Below are 6000 nucleotides of genomic sequence, written 5' to 3'. Positions count from 1 at the left end.
TCGGGCAATTTCTACTAAAGTGGCCCGGTTTTCCACATCCAAAACAAACTATGGTGGTGTTATTTATTCCGACATTGTTTGTTCTTTTAGTTCTATTATGCATTGGTCCTTAGATCTCGCACCTCTTCGTGCTATGACTATTTCTTTTACACCTGTTGCAAAATGTCGTGCAGAACCCCGGGTAATGCTCTTCACATCTTTGGCATGGCTGTTTTTGGTTTTTGTTGCCATTGTTGTTATTGAGATTGTTGTTGGAATTGTTATTGTTGTTGTTGTTGTTGTTGTTGTTGTTGTTGTTGTTGTTGGGACGGTTATTGTAGTTGTTGTTGGGATGTTTGTTGAAGTTGTTGTTGCGATTGATGTTGCGGTTGTTGGGATAGTTATTGCGATTGTGGTTGTGATTGTTGTTGTTGTATTGGTGACTCTTGTCATTGGTTTCTTCCCACTTTCTCTTGACTTGTTTCATGTTAGCCTCTTCGGTCGCCTGCTCTTTAATCCTTCCTTCGATCTGGTTCACTAATTTGTGAGCCATTCGACTTGCCTTTTGTATGGAGGCGGGCTCGTGTGAACTCACATCTTCTTGAATCATTTTCGGTAACCCTTTTACAAATGCGTCGATCTTCTCTTCTTCGTCTTCGAATGTTCTGGGACACAATGGGCACAATTCTGTGAATCGCCATTCGTACGTGGTGATATCGAAACCTTACGTTCGTAATCCTCTAAGCTCTACCTTGAGCTTATTGACCTCGTTTCTGGGACGATACTGCTCGTTCATCAATTGCTTGAATGCTGACCACAGTAGTGCATAAGCAACATCTTGTCCTACCTCCTCGAGATAGGTATTCCACCATGTTAACCCCGTACCTGTGACGGTATGCGTAGCGTACTTTAATTTGTCTTCTTCAGTACATTTACTTATGGCAAACACCGATTTAACCTTCTCGGTCCACCGTTTCAATCCGATTGGACCCTCGGTTCCATCAAATTCCAAAGGTTTACAGGCAGTGAATTCTTTGTAGGAACATCCTACACGATTTCTTGTGAAATTTGTTCCACTGCTAGACCCAGAGTTATTGTTGTTATTTTGCATTGCGGCCTGCACTGCGGCTATGTTCGCAGCAAGGAAAACACGGAAGTCTTCCTCACTCATGTTCAAGTTCTGACGAGTCGTCGGTGCCATTTCCTTCAGAAATAGCCAAAAGAATTGAGTTAATCATATAGAATTTAAGAGTAGTCAATAGTATTTCGTAGCATAATATGAACTTATTTATAAAAGCTTTTTCTTCATATTAGCATTTTATAGTTTTAATTCAGGTAGTATCTACCCGTTAAGTTCATACTTAGTAGCTATTATACAATTCAACTACTACGATTCTATATGAAAAACTTATTATAATAATATTTCGCGTTCAAACTTTTATACAATATTTTACAAACATACAATACCACATATTATACATATAGGATGAAATATAACACATAATAACTTTGCTACTCGGTAGCTATAAAGGTAATTCTAATTAATACGTAAGTCATTTAGCAAAGGCAATAAAGACACGTAATTCATAAGTCCAGAAACAAGTCATGCATTCTGGTTTTACTAAGACTATTTCCCATCCTTGGTTTTGTGGAAAATAACCGTTGTGACTGTTGACCAGGTAGCATGTTGTAATGTCGTTAAAAGGACGAGGGTTACGTAATGCCCAACAGCACCGTAACAATCTAAAAACCTTGTTTCTCACCTCAACTACCGAGTTCGTCACTTGTGGGAATGTTTTATTTAAAAGTTGCAACCCAATGTTCTTTTTCTCAATTTGATGAGAAGCGAAAATTATTAACCCGTAAGCATAACATGCTTCTTTATGTTGCATGTTAGAAGCTCTTTCTAAAGAACGGAGTCCTATTTTGGGATATGTTGAGTCAAAATAGGTTCTTAACCCGTAGCGTAAAATTGCATCTGGGTTTCCTGCACTAAATGCCTTAAAGAAAACTTGGCGTAACTTAAAGTCTCCCCAATGTGATATACCCCATCTTTCAAAGGAAAGCCTTTTATATACTAAGGCATGCATGAAATGTCTTTCAAACGTTTGACAAACTATTTTTTCCGTAATTAATTGTGCCGATGAATTCTGCCCGACTTTAGACAAGATTTCATCAATCATATCTCCTGGTAGGTCTTCTAAAATTTTTGGTTGTCTATCCTTAACGTCCATTTTTGTTTTTATACTGTAAAATAAACAAGGATTAGATTCGTAAAAGGTAATTAACAAACAATACAAGCAATTTTTACATATAGAAATACAAATACACTACAATACATACATTACACAGCATGATTACAACTCTATATTCCGACTCACTCGTTTCTTCTTCTTCGGACTTAGTTCGTTTGGCTAATTTCCTAGGGATACATGGTGATCCTCTAATATGAGCCGTCATTTTCACAAATGGTTTAGAAAAACCTGGTGGCCTAGATGTTCCTGAATTATTGTTAAAATCTAAGAAATACGGGCGTTTACGATACATATAAAGTTCATCGGGGTCGGAATCAGGTTTCTCTATTTTGATGCCCTTTCCCTTATTATTCTCTTTTGCCTTATTAAATTGATTTGGGGTAATTTCTATAACATCATCAAAATCCTCATCGGGATCCGATTCATCAGAAAATTGGTAATTTTCCCAATATTTTGCTTCCTTGGCGGAAACACCATTGACCATTTTTAACTTTGGTCCATTGGTTGAGGATTTTCTTTTATTTAATCGTTTTACTGTAGGTATTAATATTTCATCCTCCGAAACCTCTTCTTCTTCCGGGTCCTCTTCTTCCGGTTCCTCCTCTTCCGGTTCCTCCTCTTCCAGTTCTTCCTCGGGAATTTGTGAATCTTCCCAAAATTTATTGGACTCTTCATTATTATTAGGTGAGTCGATGGGATTTGTACTAGAGGTAGACATCTATCACACAATATCAAACACGTTAAGAGATTAATATATCACATAATATTTACATGTTAATAATATATAGTTTCTAACAAAAAAAATGTTAAGCAATCGTTTTTAAAGAAAACACGGTCGAAGTCCAGACTCACTAATGCATCCTGACAAACTCGGTAAGACACACTAATGCAATTTTCTGGTTCTCTAAGACCAACGCTCAGACACCAACTGAAATGTCCCGTTCATATTGATTATAAACGTTCCATATTAATTGATTTCGTTGCGAGGTTTTGACCTCTATATGAGACGTTTTTCAAAGACTGCATTCGTTTTAAAAAAAAAAAAAACAAACCATAACATTTATTTTATTGACAAGGTTAAAAAGACAGCACCTAGATTATCCAAAAATGATACTATAAAAATATCACACTTACGCACTACCAATACATATTGGTTTACAATATTAATATGTTACAACAAAGTAAATCTCGAATGCAGTTTTAAACAATATTATACAAGCATGCTAACACCAAATCTTGTCCATATTTTAGCATGCAACAGCGGAAGCTCTTAATAATCACCTGAGAATAAACATGCTTTAAACGTCAACAAAAATGTTGGTGAGTTATAGTTTTAACCTATATATTTATCAAATCGTAATAATAGACCACAAGATTTCATATTTCAATATACATCCCATACATAGAGATAAAAATCATTCATATGGTGAACACCTGGTAACCGACATTAACAAGATGCATATAAGAATATCCCCATCATTTCGGGACATCCATCGAACATGATATAAAAACTCGAAGTACTAAAGCATCCGCTACAACGGATGGGGTTTGTTGGGCCCAATAGATCTATCTTTAGTATTCACGTCAATTAGTAGACTGGTTTACTAATTCTTAGGTTACCAAGCAAAAAGGGCATATTCGACTACGATCATTCAACCATAGAAAGTAGTTTCATGTGATGAAATTTAACAAGTTCATAAAACATGTTCTTGTAGTTAAGATAATAACAAAACCAATTTGTATAAGTGTTAAAGCAAGCGGAAGCATAATGTTAAGTTCATGTTTATATGTAAAGCTATTAAGTTAAATTCCATGAAAATATCAAGTCTTTGATAAATGCTTATAAATATAACAAGTAGAGAAGATTCATACCCCATGTATATATATATATATATATATATATATATATATATATATATATATATATATATATATATATATATATACATATATTTTGTTACTTATACATTTTATAACCTTTTATAAAATATAACACAACATAATTATTTAAACCCTATAAATAATTAAATATAAATTATCCAAATAATTTATCTCAAGTAATAATATTTTAGAAAACCGATTTTCCAAAGTTTAAGTGTCGCGTATTTATTTAACGATCCAATCGTTAAGATTAAATACATATAAGGTGTCGGTAAGCTTGTTATTGGGTATGACCCGACTTAGATCATAACACATTAGCCACATTTAATTTAATATGTCTCTCGGGCATACGAAATACCTTCAATCTCCCACTTGCACGAGAAACATAAAAAATTAATGCAAGTGATGGATACCACCTAACGATCCATCACCCCCAATATGTTATGACTTTGTGCCATTCAATAACATCATCCCTTTCGAGTCCCATCTCGAATATGAATAGGTGAATCTTTCATCATATCCTTTCGTCCTAGATGTCATGTTAATCCAAGAGACACAGAATGATCACTCTCTTTTAGATTTAGCTTTATCAGGCCTTAGACATCTGACTCTCAACGAATAAGAGGGACAAATTCCATCTTGACTACATATGTCCTAAATATGTACCTTGCATTATGCCTGAGCTCTTCCTTGTGAACTACCATATTTCAGAATAGCGAAGGAAAGAATTAAGGCACGATACTCGGTAAATATCAGAACCCAATATGTATCTCAGGTCAGAGGATACAATGATATTCTCCTTTACTCAAGATTACATGTGATCAACCACAAAGGCTCCATTTAGTAAATCTTGAGGGCGGGTCTTACAATATTTGTATCCCACAAATATCTATGAACCTTGGTTGCAACCTTGCTCCACATTCATCCCGTGAATGTATACAAATCCAAGTTCATATAATAGTCTAAACCTCACACTTATTCCCACAAATGTGATCGACTACGGAATTTGGAATAATTACTTATTCATGGATAAAATATGCAAAATAGGAACATAACTCAAAATAAATTAATGCCATAATCATATTAATGAGTTTGAACAATTTCATTCCGTTACAATACATAAAACAGATCATGACCAATCACTAGAATATCGAAGCCCTAATGCACAAACATGTCCTGCGTGTTTTGCTCCATGTAAGAGCTTTGTGAGAGGATCCACAATATTAAGATCTGTGTGAACTTTGCGAATACATATCTTTCCCTTTTCAACTTCATCCCTTATGTAGTTGAATCTCCGCTCAATGTGACGGGTCTTTTGGTGAGCACGAGGTTCTTTGATTTGAGCAATCGCACCTCGCTGTCATAAAAGATCTCAAGAGGGTCCTGAATGGAAGGGACTACACCTAAGTCGTCGATGAATTTCTTCATCCATGCAGCTTCCTGAGCTGCCAATGAGGCGGCAATGTACTCTGACTCTGTAGTGGATAATGCAACAACATCATGTTTTGAACTCTTCCAAGAGACCGCACCTCCATTTAACGTGAAGACATAACCGGATTGTGATCGCGAATCATCTCGATCAGTTTGGAAACTCGCATCCACGTAACCTTTTACAGCGAGTTCCTCCTCACCAGACCCATATATTAGAAACATATCCTTAGTCCTCCTAACGTATTTCAATATACTTTTAACCGCAATCCAATGACTGTTTCCTGGGTTATTCTGGTATCTAATTTTTAAGCTAAGAGCGCATGACACATCCAGTCTAGTGCATATCATTGCATACATGATTGACCCAATAGTAGATGCGTACGGGACTTTCTTCATTCTCTCTTGTTCATCTTTCATGGTAGGACACTGAGATGAACTATGAGGCGTTCCTCTT

Source organism: Rutidosis leptorrhynchoides, chromosome 3, assembly GCF_046630445.1.
Source record: "Rutidosis leptorrhynchoides isolate AG116_Rl617_1_P2 chromosome 3, CSIRO_AGI_Rlap_v1, whole genome shotgun sequence".
Lineage (NCBI taxonomy): Eukaryota > Viridiplantae > Streptophyta > Magnoliopsida > Asterales > Asteraceae > Rutidosis > Rutidosis leptorrhynchoides.
The sequence above is the reverse complement of the archived record's forward strand: the minus strand, read 5'-3'. Positions refer to the sequence as shown.